Source organism: Protopterus annectens, chromosome 2.part1 (genome assembly GCF_019279795.1).
Source record: "Protopterus annectens isolate FY-2018-M chromosome 2.part1, PAN1.0, whole genome shotgun sequence".
NCBI lineage: Eukaryota > Metazoa > Chordata > Ceratodontiformes > Protopteridae > Protopterus > Protopterus annectens.
In genome coordinates this window covers 304,614,782-304,631,228 of record NC_056729.1, presented here as the reverse complement: position 1 = coordinate 304,631,228, position 16,447 = coordinate 304,614,782, and the positions used below count along the sequence as shown (strand labels likewise).

The window sequence follows — 16,447 nt, the reverse complement described above, 5'->3', positions numbered from 1 at the left end:
GGTGTGCAGCTTAAATAGGACATAATGGAGGGACAGATTTATCTCCCAGCAACTGCTGAGTGTTTGGATTAGGCTACCAATTCACGTGAAACAGAGCACCTCTATGGCACTGTTCAAAAGGAACCTGGACGAATGAATGGAGCACCATAAATTCTTACCAAGGATAGCATCCACAACCCTCCTGGACATGGGCAGTCATTATTAAATACAGTCCTGGGTACTGACTAGCTTATCTATGATGTTGCAGTGAGTTAAAACAGCTAGGCTTAAAATGACCTCTGGGTCGATAGCCTAGTAAACAAAATGTCAGCTCGTTTTGCATCTCTTATACCTCCTGTCATTTTATAGGTTCAGAGGTTCCTACCTATATTCTAGGCCAATGACCACAATGGCCTTTATATGGTGGTTAGGAAGTTTCTAGAATTTATGTGATTGGGTATGTTAGTTTGGGCATTACTGTCTGCCTCTGGTTATCAGAGACATAAGGGCGAGAACCAGGGAGAATTTTCAATTTCCCATCCATTGGTCAAGGTTACACTTAAGCAGGGTTAGTAATGAACTTTGCTTCACAAGGATGGTATAGAGTCATAGGTTCATAGGTATATACAACCACCTGGGCTTTATAAGGCTAGCCCTGCACTCCAACCCAGTTGTATCATGGATGCTTATTAAGAGGGAATATGTTAGGAAGTTTCATGAGGTTATGTCAAAAATGGGAGCCAGACGCAAATCAATTTCTGATTTCCCATCCATTGGTCATGGTTATGTTTAATTAGCATTAGGGATAGACTGTTCTTCACATGGATGTGGAGCCTGATCCAGATCATGGGAATTCTCTGAGACACATATCTGTCTCAACAGCATGTCTTATTTATGTCACAAGCAAAATTTAAATTCTTGGATCTAGTGGTTCTGATGCTGTTTATTTTGCAGACATGCAAAAGATCCATCAAAGCTGGATCCAAGGATGCCTTGTATGACAGGCATAGATCACCTGTCAGTAGCCTATAGGAGAAAGATTACATAGATAAAGCTTTAAGATGATCCATATATGACTATGTGTTTATACCTTGGATTCTGCTGGTAAGGAACCTTTTTGGACATTCCAACTGTTGCATATGTCTGGTCAGTTGTATGCTGAAGGGGCATTATACTCAATGATGGGTCTGATAAGGGCTGCATAAAGTGTCACTTTGACTTCCTTGAACCTAGATGCCATGACATTACTTATATCTTGGGTGACATAGAATGATTTTCTTACTATCTTAGCCACATGTTGGTCTAAGGCCAGATTACTGTCTATATATGTTCTTAGATCCCTGACTACCAGGCCAACTCTTAGTTGTGTCTTATCGATAGAATAATTAGCCTGGGTGTCAGTTTTCTCAAAAGGGACTAGAATGCATTTCTTGGCACTGGATTTTAATCCATGACATTAGCACCAGTCGTTTGTCTATGTTAAACCCTTTTGTAAGATTTACTCTGCATTTTACTTCACTCAAATTATTTACCATATTTATGCCAGCATTGCCTTTATTACATTTTCCAAAGTTAAATTTGGTTCTAATTGTAACTTTTAAGACACTCCAGTATTAGCCAGCTCAATTACAATTCTGTCTCTAATCTGCTCATCTTTCATTTTAGTAAACTAATAATTTTCAGATAATTCATACAATTGCCTTACAAAAGCTTCAGCACTTTTACTTGTAACTTCAATATATCTATGGATGCCTGTCTTTTTCATAGGTTCATAGATTAGTACTAAGCTAATTGCCCTTGAGAGCCATTTTAAGCATAGCCAATTATCCCTTGTGAGACTCAAACCCTGCACTTTGTGTTTGTAAGGCAAGCACCTTAACCATTAAGCCACTCTCCCTGCCCATGCATAATATGTACAAAAATGGAGAAAAAAAGGGTTTGGGATGGGTGGATGGATAGACTTTTTTTAACTTAAATTATTCACTGATCTTCTTAATTCCTGACTTGAACTTTGGTCCTCTAAGAATTAAATGATCTGTATATAGCCATTGTTTCCTTGACCAGGGAGTATACCAACATTTCTTTGATTTCTTTATCCATTCTGGCTTGATGTTCTAAAACATGTGAACCTCTGCCTCCTTGCTAGCCAGGCACATGGCTCTGATGGGCTAAACATACTCAATGAAAAATAGTTTTTTTAGATTAAGTGCCTATAATTATGCAAAACAAGCATTTTATGAGGTAAAGCTAGTAAGTCTCTGTAAAAACTGCCTACTCAGAGCATGATGGATACTACCTGACTTGCCATATTTTTTTACTAGATAGCATTTTCATTTTTTTGTTGAAAATTATTTCATTTCTGATACCCTGTCACCTCTAGTCACCCAGTCACATTAACAAGTAGTATTAATAACAGCAGGAAGCACTAGCATTGCCCTAAAATAACAGCTTTACATAGTACAAAATAGCAGCACACCAAGAATGTTGTTAACGGGCTCTTCATTCATCATGAACACACTAGCAACTGCCCAAGTAGGCTCAATGCATTGTGGGATACTGTACATCCTTTTTTTTTTTTAACAATTTCTATTGAATTTTAACAATACAGAATTCAAACAGAGAAATGCATTGAAGACATTGTGTATTAAATAAAAAAATATACAAATAAGTTTGATAACAACTAAAGTATTTACAACGGTGTCTACTAAAACACATTAACAATCCGATAAATGAAAAAATCAATTAACAACATTTTTAGAAATTGTGTAAGTTGTTTTCTAGTAAAGTTTTTAAATTCAACCACAGATTATAAGAATAAAATGTTCTAATAGTTCTAGATTTAATAGTCATTATTTATAGTTGACATAGTTCAGCAAGAACATTCTTAAATTCAGTAAATGAAGGAGAAGATTCAGATTTCCAATTCCTGGTTATGATTTTTCTAGCTACTGTCAAAAGATACTGTACATTCTTGAAATGGCAATGTTATACATTACAGTCTAAAAGTGACAAAGCTATTATAAATATCCACAGTATGTAGAAGAAGAGAACTTACAAAATTCAACATATCATCACATAATTTATTCTGCATGTAAATTAAGTGAATGTTCAGTAATGATAAATCTTTGTACCCACTTGGTATCTACCCAGACTCTGTACTAAGCTCATAAGTTTTGCTTTTTATTTTACATTCTTGTATATATTCCATGGTACAATAAGCTTTATTGAGTAGATGGAACATTCTTTTGCAAACAGCAGATTACAGTATGCAAATATATGCCATAAATTCATGACAGTGTATAAAATACTTCATGTGAAAATATACCTAAAAAATATATTTCCATAAGCTGAGCAGCCATTCCAATAAGATCACAGTCATATTCTCAGTCTGTTCTTAAAGATGAAATGCTCGAAAACGTAGCTGATAAAAAATAAAATTAAAGGCAAACCCAAAACTGCTGCCAATTTGTTGTCCAATAAATTTATTAAAAAGTAAGTCTGGGCCTAGAGTTCTTTTGGATCTACTCCTTGCAGTGTCAGCTTATCCAGTAAACAGTGTGCCTGGAAAGAGGCTGGCATTAAGCCATTAATGGCTTTAAAATATTTCCATTTGAAAAGCAATACTGTTTTCCAACAAAAGACAAAATATGATTTATAAGGTCTCAAGGATGGTTTCCGAAAAGTGAATTTGTTACGTAACTCACAGTACTTCTGCAAAGTAGACTTTAGATATACATTTACTTGCCTACAGTTATGTAGATAACAAAATTACAGTTCAGAAATGTCTTGGAAGAATCTTACTCTGTAGTTAAAACAAATTTCTACTTGGTTGTTTCCTTGTCTACCAGATATCTAGTTACTAATATACTAAATTGTATGTATTTGTTTGGGTTCCTTGGGTTTGTCTGACAGGGAGTTTGGTTAACATCTGATTAATCAACCACATTTGGTCGACTATACAGATAACATTACAAAAACATGCGCCTGGAGCATTTTTCCCCAGGCCTCAACTGAAAATTGGCTTCATTCCAAGTTGGACTTTCCCAGTTAACAAATGTTAAATAAATAAACTGACAGGTGTGCGAGATCGGCATTCCTCAAGTAGGGAAATATTCCCTTTTCCTGGTGATTGTGCGGTCCAAGAGTTAGTTTATACAATTAGTGAGGAGGGATGCCCCTGCAAAAAAAATAATGTTTTATGGTTGCATGCGACAAGGTTTTTCCTTGGCATATGTGTACTAGGAAGTTATGTTTTCCATTTTCAATGTAGATTGGTTTATTTTCAGGATGTCAACATTCTTGTAGCCGAACAACAGAAGGTAAATCATGTGTTTATATATTTCACTTGCTTGTGGTTTTTCATTCTTAGTCAAACAATTACAATGATCCAAATAATTATTTCATGTAGTATACAACCATTCAGATGGCCAGGAAACAAAAAACCCAGAAGTCATCACTGTGTAATGAACAAGGGTCGCACTACTGAATGAAGACATTTACTCATTCTATATAGTGCAGTTATCAAGAAAAATAATTAGCACAGGAACAAATAGCTTAATGAGATTTAACACAGGTATAGATGTATTTTAAATGTAGCATCGGCCTTTACTTTTTCAAACACGTTTGGTTTCTTTATTATTAACAGATAACTCAACTGTTCCAGCTTCAGCCCTTTCAACCATGAAATAGACTCCAAGATCGACAGTAAATGAAATAGGAGCCACTATGGTAGCACAGAGAGATAAAGCCCTGACTCTGACCCAGCTAACCTGGGTTTCATTAGCAACTAGGGCAACTGACTGAGTGGCAGTGAGAGATGGACTTGTCTATCCCTGGGGAAGGAACGATCATCTCGCCACCCTCCAAGGGGTGGTATAACCCATTAAGAACAGATTGGCCCTTGGATGGTTCCTGAAATGAGCATAGGGAGGGGAAGGAACAAGAGGGTAGGTCATAAAGCAAAAATCCTTCCTGCTTACATAAGCAATTTCTGGTGAGACTCCCTAGGACATCCTTAGATTCCAAGTCAGCTTCAGCCTGAATTTAGTTTTAGTCCAGGGGATAAAAAAAATGTAGGAGCTGGAAGACTCAATGATAGACGGATGCTCTGGGATATAGACCAGAAAGTATGAAACAAAGGTGAGGGAACAAAAAAATAAAATAAAAATAACAGTAAATGAAATATTAATGGAACCATTCAGCTAGTAGATGGGTGGAAACGTAAACTGAAAAAATAAAACAGCTATACGTTGTCGCCTCACAGTTAGACGTTGCCCGTTCGATTCTCAGTTAGAGCGTCTTCTGTGTGACGACATGCGTGAATGGGCATTCCTTCGTTGAAGGTTGTGCGTTAGGCCCGGCAAGCCAGCATGTAAAACTCTACTGCCAATCGCTGTGGAGACCCCTAACCGAGAAAAGCCGAAAGACACAAACAAAGAACAATTAAACTGCACAGTCACCTGGCCCAGAGATTAGGACTGAACCCCAACCCTGGAAATGACAGGCAGCAGTGTTGAGCACTGAGCAGTTATCATGTTTCTCAAAGGTGCTGTTCTGTAGTCACGTCTGCAGGATAAGCCTTGAGGAGATGAAAAAAAAGTTGTTCCATAACTTTTAAGGACAAAAGTGCAGGCAGATATGATACCTATTTCTGAGCTGGAAATCATCTCCATCTATATATGATCATGTGACAATATCTGTGGGCATTATTTAAGTTAAAAAAAAGTTTTGTCAGATGGTGCATGCATGTGCTATATGTAAAAATATTGTAGATTATCAGCATTATGGGTCTATTCCTGCATATAATAGCTGCTAAACAACCACTTGTAAAACTCATGGAGTTAACTGTCTAAAGCTGAAGCTCAGAGGGGGTACACAACCAAGGCTGAAGCCTATGAAGAAGAGACAAGTTGTTGTATGGCTCATAGCACACAGATGACCAAGTCTAGAGATCTCTGAGTAATATTAGAAAAATTTTTGCATTTTGGTTACAATCTGGCACCACAGAACCTTACAGGGGGCATCTGACCAAAACTGGAGCACAGCATGTGGTGTTAGATCACATAAGTGACCTATTAACACAGAAGAATATCTGCAATTTAGCTCAGAGGACTGAGGTTATGACCTACAAATGAACTTCACCATATAGTTTTGGGTTTGATTTTTATTTGCCTGCTTTGTAAGGGTGAGTGAATTATCGCTTAACGGCACCAGTTTCATAGGTTCACAGGATGATATTAGGCTATTGGCCCAGAGGCCATTATAAGCTAGCCAAGAATTTCGCCCATGTTCCCACAAAGTCAGCACCTGTTTCCTCTGTCCAGCAGGGACACAGGTGGGATCCCAGGTGTGTATTTTCTGTTTCCCATCCAGTTATCCAGGCTCCTCTTAAAGAAGGTTAGTGAGGTACTCTGCTTGACATGCAGAGGGAGTCTATTCCAAAGATGGGGGAAGACTTTGTGACACAAATCTATCCCACAAACAAGTTCTATTAATGTCACAGACCAGGTCGAGGCCTTGTGTGTGGGTTGCGCGAGTGGAGTTTGACTTATGGATTCCATTTAGACGGTTAACAAAATAAACATAACTGCATTTGTACATATATATGTACATAAATTAATAAATAAATATATATTCTGAAATATGGCAATTGCAGAAAGAAAGGCTCATGTAGGAAAATGTCATGCTGTAGTGCGTGCAGCTGTCAGTTAAGCAAAGGGTGGGTACCCTAATTAACAGTATGCCTGCTGACAGTCATTAATAGTTTTATCTCATAATAAACCCCAAGTCAGTTAAGCAAAGGGGGGTACCCTAATTAACAGTATGCCTGCTGACAGTCATTAATAGTTTTATCTCATAATAAACCCCAAGTCAGTTAAGCAAAGGGGGTACCCTAATTAACAGTATGCCTGCTGACAGTCATTAATAGTTTTATCTCATAATAAACCCCAAGTCAGTTAAGCAAAGGGGGGTACCCTAATTAACAGTATGCCTGCCTGACAGTCATTAATAGTTTTATCTCATAAAAAACCCCAAGTCAGTTAAGCAAAGGGGGGTACCCTAATTAACAGTATGCCTGCTGACAGTCATTAATAGTTTTATCTCATAACAAACATCAAGTCAGTTAAGCAAATGGGGTACCCTAATTAACAGTATGCCTGCCTGACAGTCATTAATAGTTTTATCTTATAATAAACCCCAAGTCAGTTAAGCAAAGGGGGTACCCTAATTAACAGTATGCCTGCCTGACAGTCATTAATAGTTTTATTTCAAAATAAACCCCAAGTCAGTTAAGCAAAGGGGGTACCCTAATTAACAGTATGCCTGCCTGACAGTCATTAATAGTTTTATCTCATAATAAACCCCAAGTCAGTTAAGCAAAGGGGGTACCCTAATTAACAGTATGCCTGCCTGACAGTCATTAATAGTTTTATCTCATAATAAACCCAAAGTCAGTTAAGCAAAGGGGGTACCCTCATTAACAGTATGCCTGCTGACAGTCATTAATAGTTTTATCTAATAATAAACCCCAAGTCAGTTAAGCAAAGGGGGGATACCCTAATTAACAGTATGCCTGCTGACAGTCATTAATAGTTTTATCTCATAATAAACCCCAAGTCAGTTAAGCAAAAGGGGTACCCTAATTAACAGTATGCCTGCTGACAGTCATTAATAGTTTTATCTCATAATAAACCCCAAGTCAGTTAAGCAAAAGGGGTACCCTAATTAAAAGTATGACTGCTGACAGTCATTAATAGTTTTATCTCATAATAAACCCCAAGTCAGTTAAGCAAAGGGGGTACCCTAATTAACAGTATGCCTGCTGACAGTCATTAATAGTTTTATCTCATAATAAACCCCAAGTCAGTTAAGCAAAGGGGGTACCCTAATTAACAGTATGCCTGCTGACAGTCATTAATAGTTTTATCTCATAATAAACCCCAAGTCAGTTAAGCAAAGGGGGTACCCTAATTAACAGTATGCCTGCCTGACAGTCATTAATAGTTTTATCTCATAATAAACCCCAAGTCAGTTAAGCAAAGGGGGTACACTAATTAACAGTATGCCTGCTGACAGTCATTAATAGTTTTATCTCATAATAAACCCCAAGTCAGTTAAGCAAAGGGGGTACCCTAATTAACAGTATGCCTGCTGACAGTCATTAATAGTTTTATCTCATAATAAACCCCAAGCCAGTTAAGCAAAGGGGGAACCCTAATTAACAGTATGCCTGCCTGACAGTCATTAATAGTTTTATCTCATAAAAAACCCCAAGTCAGTTAAGCAAAGGGGGTACCCTAATTAACAGTATGCCTGCATGACAGTCATTAATAGTTTAATCTCATAATAAACCCCAAGTCAGTTAAGCAAAGGGGGGTACACTAATTAACAGTATGCCTGCCTGACAGTCATTAATAGTTTTATCTCATAATAAAACCCAAGTCAGTTAAGCAAAGGGGGTACCCTAAATAACAGTATGCCTGCCTGACAGTCATTAATAGTTTTATCTCATAATAAACCCCAGGTCAGTTAAGCAAAGGGGGGGTACCCTAATTAACAGTATGCCTGCTGACAGTCATTAATAGTTTTATCTCATAATAAACCCCAAGTCAGTTAAGCAAAGGGGGTACCCTAATTAACAGTATGCCTGCCTGACAGTCATTAATAGTTTTATCTCATAATAAACCCCAGGTCAGTTAAGCAAAGGGGGGTACCCTAATTAACAGTATGCCTGCTGACAGTCATTAGTTTTATCTCATAATAAACCCCAAGTCAGTTAAGCAAAGGGGGTACCCTAATTAAAAGTATGCCTGCCTGACAGTCATTAATAGTTTTATCTCATAATAAACCCAAGGTCAGTTAAGCAAACGGGGTACCCTAATTAACAGTATGCCTGCTGACAGTCATTAATAGTTTTATCTCATAATAAACCCCAAGTCAAGTTAAGCAAAGGAGGTACCCTAATTAACAGTATGCCTGCTGACAGTCATTAATAGTTTTATCTCATAATAAACCCCAAGTCAGTTAAGCAAAGGGGGGTACCCTAATTAACAGTATGCATGCTGACAGTCATTAATAGTCTTATCTCATAATAAACCCCAGGTCAGTTAAGCAAAGGGGGGTACCCTAATTAACAGTATGCCTGCTGACAGTCATTAATAGTTTTATCTCATAATAAACCCCAAGTCATTTAAGCAAAGGGGGTACCCTAATTAACAGTATGCCTGCTGACAGTCATTAATAGTTTTATCTCATAATAAACCCCAAGTCAGTTAAGCAAAGGGGGTACCCTAATTAACAGTATGCCTGCTGACAGTCATTAATAGTTTTATCTCATAATAAACCCCAAGTCAGTTAAGCAAATGGGTACCCTAATTAACAGTATGCCTGCTGACAGTCATTAATAGTTTTATCTCATAATAAACCCCAAGTCAGTTAAGCAAATGGGGTACCCTAATTAACAGTATGCCTGCTGACAGTCATTAATAGTTTTATCTCATAATAAACCCCAAGTCAGTTAAGCAAAGGGTTACCCTAATTAACAGTATGCCTGCCTGACAGTCATTAATAGTTTTATCTCATAATAAACCCCAGGTCAGTTAAGCAAAGGGGGGTACCCTAATTAACAGTATGCCTGCTGACAGTCATTAATAGTTTTATCTCATAATAAACCCCAGGTCAGTTAAGCAAAGGGGGTACCCTAATTAACAGTATGCCTGCTGACAGTCATTAATAGTTTTATCTCATAATAAACCCCAAGTCAGTTAAGCAAAGGGGTACCTAATTAACAGTATGCCTGCTGACAGTCATTAATAGTTTTATCTCATAACAAACCCCAAGTCAGTTAAGCAAAGGGGGTACCCTAATTAACAGTATGCCTGCTGACAGTCATTAATAGTTTTATCTCATAATAAACCCCAAGTCAGTTAAGCAAAGGGGGTACCCTAATTAACAGTATGCCTGCTGACAGTCATTAATAGTTTTATCTCATAATAAACCCCAGGTCAGTTAAGCAAAGGGGGGGTACCCTAATTAACAGTATGCCTGCTGACAGTCATTAATAGTTTTATCTCATAATAAACCCCAACTCAGTTAAGCAAAGGGGGTACCCTAATTAACAGAGTGCCTACCTGACAGTCATTAATAGTTTTATCTCATAATAAACCCCAAGTCAGTTAAGCAAAGGGGGTACCCTAATTAACAGTATGCCTGCTGACAGTCATTAATAGTTTTATCTCATAATAAACCCCAAGTCAGTTAAGCAAAAGGGGTATCCTAATTAACAGTATGCCTGCTGACAGTCATTAATAGTTTTATCTCATAATAAACCCCAAGTCAGTTAAGCAAAGGGGGTACCCTAATTAAAAGTATGCCTGATGACAGTCATTAATAGTTTTATCTCATAATAAACCCCAAGTCAGTTAAGCAAAGGGGGTACCCTAATTAACAGTATGCCTGCTGACAGTCATTAATAGTTTTATCTCATAATAAACCCCAAGTCAGTTAAGCAAAAGGGGTATCCTAATTAACAGTATGCCTGCTGACAGTCATTAATAGTTTTATCTCATAATAAACCCCAAGTCAGTTAAGCAAAGGGGGTACCCTAATTAAAAGTATGCCTGATGACAGTCATTAATAGTTTTATCTCATAATAAACCCCAAGTCAGTTAAGCAAAGGGGGTACCCTAATTAACAGTATGCCTGCTGACAGTCATTAATAGTTTTATCTCATAATAAACCCCAAGTCAGTTAAGCAAAGGGGTTACCCTAATTAACAGTATGCCTGCTGACAGTCATTAATAGTTTTATCTCATAATAAACCCCATGTCAGTTAAGCAAAGGGGGGTACCCTAATTAACAGTATGCCTGCTGACAGTCATTAATAGTTTTATCTCATAATAAACCCCAAGTCAGTTAAGCAAAGGGGGTACCCTAATTAACAGTATGCCTGCCTGACAGTCATTAATAGTTTTATCTCATAATAAACCCCAAGTCAGTTAAGCAAAGGGGGTACCCTAATTAACAGTATGCCTGCTGACAGTCATTAATAGTTTTATCTCATAATAAACCCCAAGTCAGTTAAGCAAAGGGGGGTACCCTAATTAACAGTATGCCTGCTGACAGTCATTAATAGTTTTATCTCATAACAAACCCCATGTCAGTTAAGCAAAGGGGGGTACCCTAATTAACAGTATGCCTGCTGACAGTCATTAATAATTTTATCTCATAATAAACCCCAAGTCAGTTAAGCAAAGGGGGTACCCTAATTAACAGTATGTCTGCTGAGAGTCATTAATAGTTTCATCTCATAATAAACCCCAAGTCAGTTAAGCAAAGGGGGTACCCTAATTAACAGTATGCCTGCTGACAGTCATTAATAGTTTTATCTCATAATAAACCCCAAGTCAGTTAAGCAAAGGGGTACCCTAATTAACAGTATGCCTGCTGACAGTCATTAATAGTTTTATCTCATAATAAACCCCAAGTCAGTTAAGCAAAGGGGGGTACCCTAATTAACAGTATGCCTGCTGACAGTCATTAATAGTTTTATCTCATAATAAACCCCAAGTCAGTTAAGCAAAGGGGGTACCCTAATTAACAGTATGCCTGCTGACAGTCATTAATAGTTTTATCTCATAATAAACCCCAGGTCAGTTAAGCAAAGGGGGGGTACCCTAATTAACAGTATGCCTGCTGACAGTCATTAATAGTTTTATCTCATAATAAACCCCAAGTCAGTTAAGCAAAGGGGGTACCCTAATTAACAGTATGCCTGCCTGACAGTCATTAATAGTTTTATCTCATAATAAACCCCAAGTCAGTTAAGCAAAGGGGGTACCCTAATTAACAGTATGCCTGCTGACAGTCATTAATAGTTTTATCTCATAATAAACCCCAAGTCAGTTAAGCAAAAGGGGTATCCTAATTAACAGTATGCCTGCTGACAGTCATTAATAGTTTTATCTCATAATAAACCCCAAGTCAGTTAAGCAAAGGGGGTACCCTAATTAACAGTATGCCTGATGACAGTCATTAATAGTTTTATCTCATAATAAACCCCAGGTCAGTTAAGCAAAGGGGTACCTAATTAACAGTATGCCTGCCTGACAGTCATTAATAGTTTTATCTCATAATAAACCCCAGGTCAGTTAAGCAAAGGGGAGTACCCTAATTAACAGTATGCCTGCTGACAGTCATTAATAGTTTTATCTCATAATAAACCCCAAGTCAGTTAAGCAAAGGGGGTACCTAATTAACAGTATGCCTGCTGACAGTCATTAATAGTTTTATCTCATAATAAACCCCAAGTCAGTTAAGCAAAAGGGGTACCCTAATTAACAGTATGCCTGCTGACAGTCATTAATAGTTTTATCTCATAATAAACCCCAAGTCAGTTAAGCAAAGGGGGTACCCTAATTAACAGTATGCCTGCTGACAGTCATTAATAGTTTTATCTCATAATAAACCCCAAGTCAGTTAAGCAAAGGGGTACCTAATTAACAGTATGCCTGCTGACAGACATTAATAGTTTTATCTCATAATAAACCCCAAGTCAGTTAAGCAAAAAGGGGTATCCTAATTAACAGTATGCCTGCTGACAGTCATTAATAGTTTTATCTCATAATAAACCCCAAGTCAGTTAAGCAAAGGGGTACCTAATTAACAGTATGCCTGCTGACAGTCATTAATAGTTTTATCTCATAATAAACCCCAAGTCAGTTAAGCAAAGGGGGTACCCTAATTAACAGTATGCTTGCTGACAGTCATTAATAGTTTTATCTCATAATAAACCCCAAGTCAGTTAAGCAAAGGGGTACCTAATTAACAGTATGCCTGCTGACAGTCATTAATAGTTTTATCTCATAATAAACCCCAAGTCAGTTAAGCAAAGGGGTACCCTAATTAACAGTATGCCTGCTGACAGTCATTAATAGTTTTATCTCATAATAAACCCCAAGTCAGTTAAGCAAAGGGGTACCCTAATTAACAGTATGCCTGCTGACAGTCATTAATAGTTTTATCTCATAATAAACCCCAAGTCAGTTAAGCAAAGGGGTACCCTAAGTAACAGTATGCCTGCTGACAGGCACTAATAGTTTTATCTCATAATAAACCCCAAGTCAGTTAAGCAAAGGGGTACCCTAATTAACAGTATGCCTGCTGACAGTCATTAATAGTTTTATCTCATAATAAACCCCAAGTCAGTTAAGAAAAGGGGGTACCTAATTAACAGTATCCTGCTGACAGTGCTGACATTAATAGTTTTATCTCATAATAAACCCCAAGTCAGTTAAGCAAGGGGTACCCTAATTAACAGTATGCCTGCTGACAGTCATTAATAGTTTTATCTCATAATAAACCCCAAGTCAGTTAAGCAAAGGGGTACCTAATTAACAGTAAGCCTGCTGACAGTCATTAATAGTTTTATCTCATAATAAACCCCAAGTCAGTTAAGCAAAGGGGTACCCTAATTAACAGTATGCCTGCTGACCGTCATTAATAGTTTTATCTCATAATAAACCCCAAGTCAGTTAAGCAAAGGGGTACCCTAATTAACAGTATGCCTGCTGACAGTCATTAATAGTTTTGTCTCATAATAAACCCCAAGTCAGTTAAGCAAAGGGGTACCTAATTAACAGTATGCCTGCTGACAGTCATTAATAGTTTTATCTCATAATAAACCCCAAGTCAGTTAAGCAAAGGGTACCCTAATTAAGAGTATGCCTGCTGACAGTCATTAATAGTTTTATCTCATAATAAACCCCAAGTCAGTTAAGCAAAGGGGTACCTAATTAACAGTATGCCTGCTGACAGTCATTAATAGTTTTATCTCATAATAAACCCCAAGTCAGTTAAGCAAAGGGGTACCCTAATTAACAGTATGCCTGCTGACAGTCATTAATAGTTTTATCTCATAATAAACCCCAAGTCAGTTAAGCAAAGGGTTACCCTAATTAACAGTATGCCTGCTGACAGTCATTAATAGTTTTATCTCATAATAAACCCCAAGTCAGTTAAGCAAAGGGGTACCCTAATTAACAGTATGCCTGCTGACAGTCATTAATAGTTTTATCTCATAATAAACCCCAAGTCAGTTAAGCAAAGGGGGTACCTAATTAACAGTATGCCTGCTGACAGTCATTAATAGTTTTATCTCATAATAAACCCCAAGTCAGTTAAGCAAAGGGGTACCCTAATTAACAGTATGCCTGCTGACAGTCATTAATAGTTTTATCTCATAATAAACCCCAAGTCAGTTAAGCAAAGGGGTACCCTAATTAACAGTATGCCTGCTGACAGTCATTAATAGTTTTATCTCATAATAAACCCCAAGTCAGTTAAGCAAAGGGGTACCTAATTAACAGTATGCCTGCTGGCAGTCATTAATAGTTTTATCTCATAATAAACCCCAAGTCAGTTAAGCAAAGCGGGGTACCCTAACTAACAGTATGCCTGCTGACAGTCATTAATAGTTTTATCTCATAATAAACCCCAAGTCAGTTAAGCAAAGGGGTACCTAATTAACAGTATGCCTGCTGACAGTCATTAATAGTTTTATCTCATAATAAACCCCAAGTCAGTTAAGCAAAGGGTACCTAATTAACAGTATGCCTGCTGACAGTCATTAATAGTTTTATCTCATAATAAACCCCAAGTCAGTTAAGCAAAGGGTTACCCTAATTAACAGTATGCCTGCTGACAGTCATTAATAGTTTTATCTCATAATAAACCCCAGGTCAGTTAAGCAAAGGGGGTACCCTAATTAACAGTATGCCTGCTGACAGTCATTAATAGTTTTATCTCATAATAAACCCCAAGTCAGTTAAGCAAAGGGGGTACCCTAATTAACAGTATGCCTGCTGACAGTCATTAATAGTTTTATCTCATAATAAACCCCAAGTCAGTTAAGCAAAGGGGGTACCCTAATTAACAGTATGCCTGCATGACAGTCATTAATAGTTTAATCTCATAATAAACCCCAAGTCAGTTAAGCAAAGGGGGGGTACACTAATTAACAGTATGCCTGCCTGACAGTCATTAATAGTTTTATCTCATAATAAACCCCAAGTCAGTTAAGCAAAGGGGGTACCCTAATTAACAGTATGCCTGCTGACAGTCATTAATAGTTTTATCTCATAATAAACCCCAAGTCAGTTAAGCAAAAGGGATACCCTAATTAACAGTATGCCTGCTGACAGTCATTAATAGTTTTATCTCATAATAAACCCCAAGTCAGTTAAGCACAGGGGGTACCCTAATTAACAGTATGCCTGATGACAGTTATCAATAGTTTTATCTCATAATAAACCCCAGGTCAGTTAAGCAAAGGGGGGGGGTACCCTAATTAACAGTATGCCTGCTGACAGTCATTAATAGTTTTATCTCATAATAAACCCCAAGTCAGTTAAGCAAAAGGGGTACCCTAATTAACAGTATGCCTGCTGACAGTCATTAATAGTTTTATCTCATAATAAACCCCAGGTCAGTTAAGCAAGGGTGGGCGTACCCTAATTAACAGTATGCCTGCTGACAGTCATTAATAGTTTTATCTCATAATAAACCCCAAGTCAGTTAAGCAAAGGGGGTACCCTAATTAACAGTATGCCTGCTGACAGTCATTAATAGTTTTATCTCATAATAAACCCCAAGTCAGTTAAGCAAAAGGGGTACCCTAATTAACAGTATGCCTGCTGACAGTCATTAATAGTTTTATCTCATAATAAACCCCAAGTCAGTTAAGCAAAGGGTTACCCTAATTAACAGTATGCCTGCTGACAGTCATTAATAGTTTTATCTCATAATAAACCCCAAGTCAGTTAAGCAAAGGGGGTACCCTAATTAACAGTATGCCTGCTGACAGTCATTAATAGTTTTATCTCATAATAAACCCCAAGTCAGTTAAGCAAAAGGGATACCCTAATTAACAGTATGCCTGCTGACAGTCATTAATAGTTTTATCTCATAATAAACCCCAAGTCAGTTAAGCAAAGGGGGTACCCTAATTAACAGTATGCCTGCTGACAGTCATTAATAGTTTTATCTCATAATAAACCCCAAGTCAGTTAAGCAAAGGGGGTACCCTAATTAACAGTATGCCTGCTGACAGTCATTAATAGTTTTATCTCATAATAAACCCCAAGTCAGTTAAGCAAAAGGGATATCCTAATTAACAGTATGCCTGCTGACAGTCATTAATAGTTTTATCTCATAATAAACCCCAAGTCAGTTAAGCAAAGGGGTACCCTAATTAACAGTATGCCTGCTGACAGTCATTAATAGTTTTATCTCATAATAAACCCCAAGTCAGTTAAGCAAAGGGTTACCCTAATTAACAGTATGCCTGCCTGACAGTCATTAATAGTTTTATCTCATAATAAACCCCAAGTCAGTTAAGCAAAGGGGTACCTAATTAACAGTATGCCTGCTGACAGTCATTAATAGTTTTATCTCATAATAAACCCCAAGT

At 37.5% G+C, this 16,447-nt stretch overlaps 1 protein-coding gene across 1 annotated transcript in view; it reads right to left on the bottom strand.

The window, feature by feature from the left end:
• The window catches only part of RELL1 (RELT like 1), a 456,049-nt gene that overhangs the window by 378,495 nt on the left and 61,107 nt on the right, over positions 1–16,447 (bottom strand). The window lies entirely within an intron of this gene.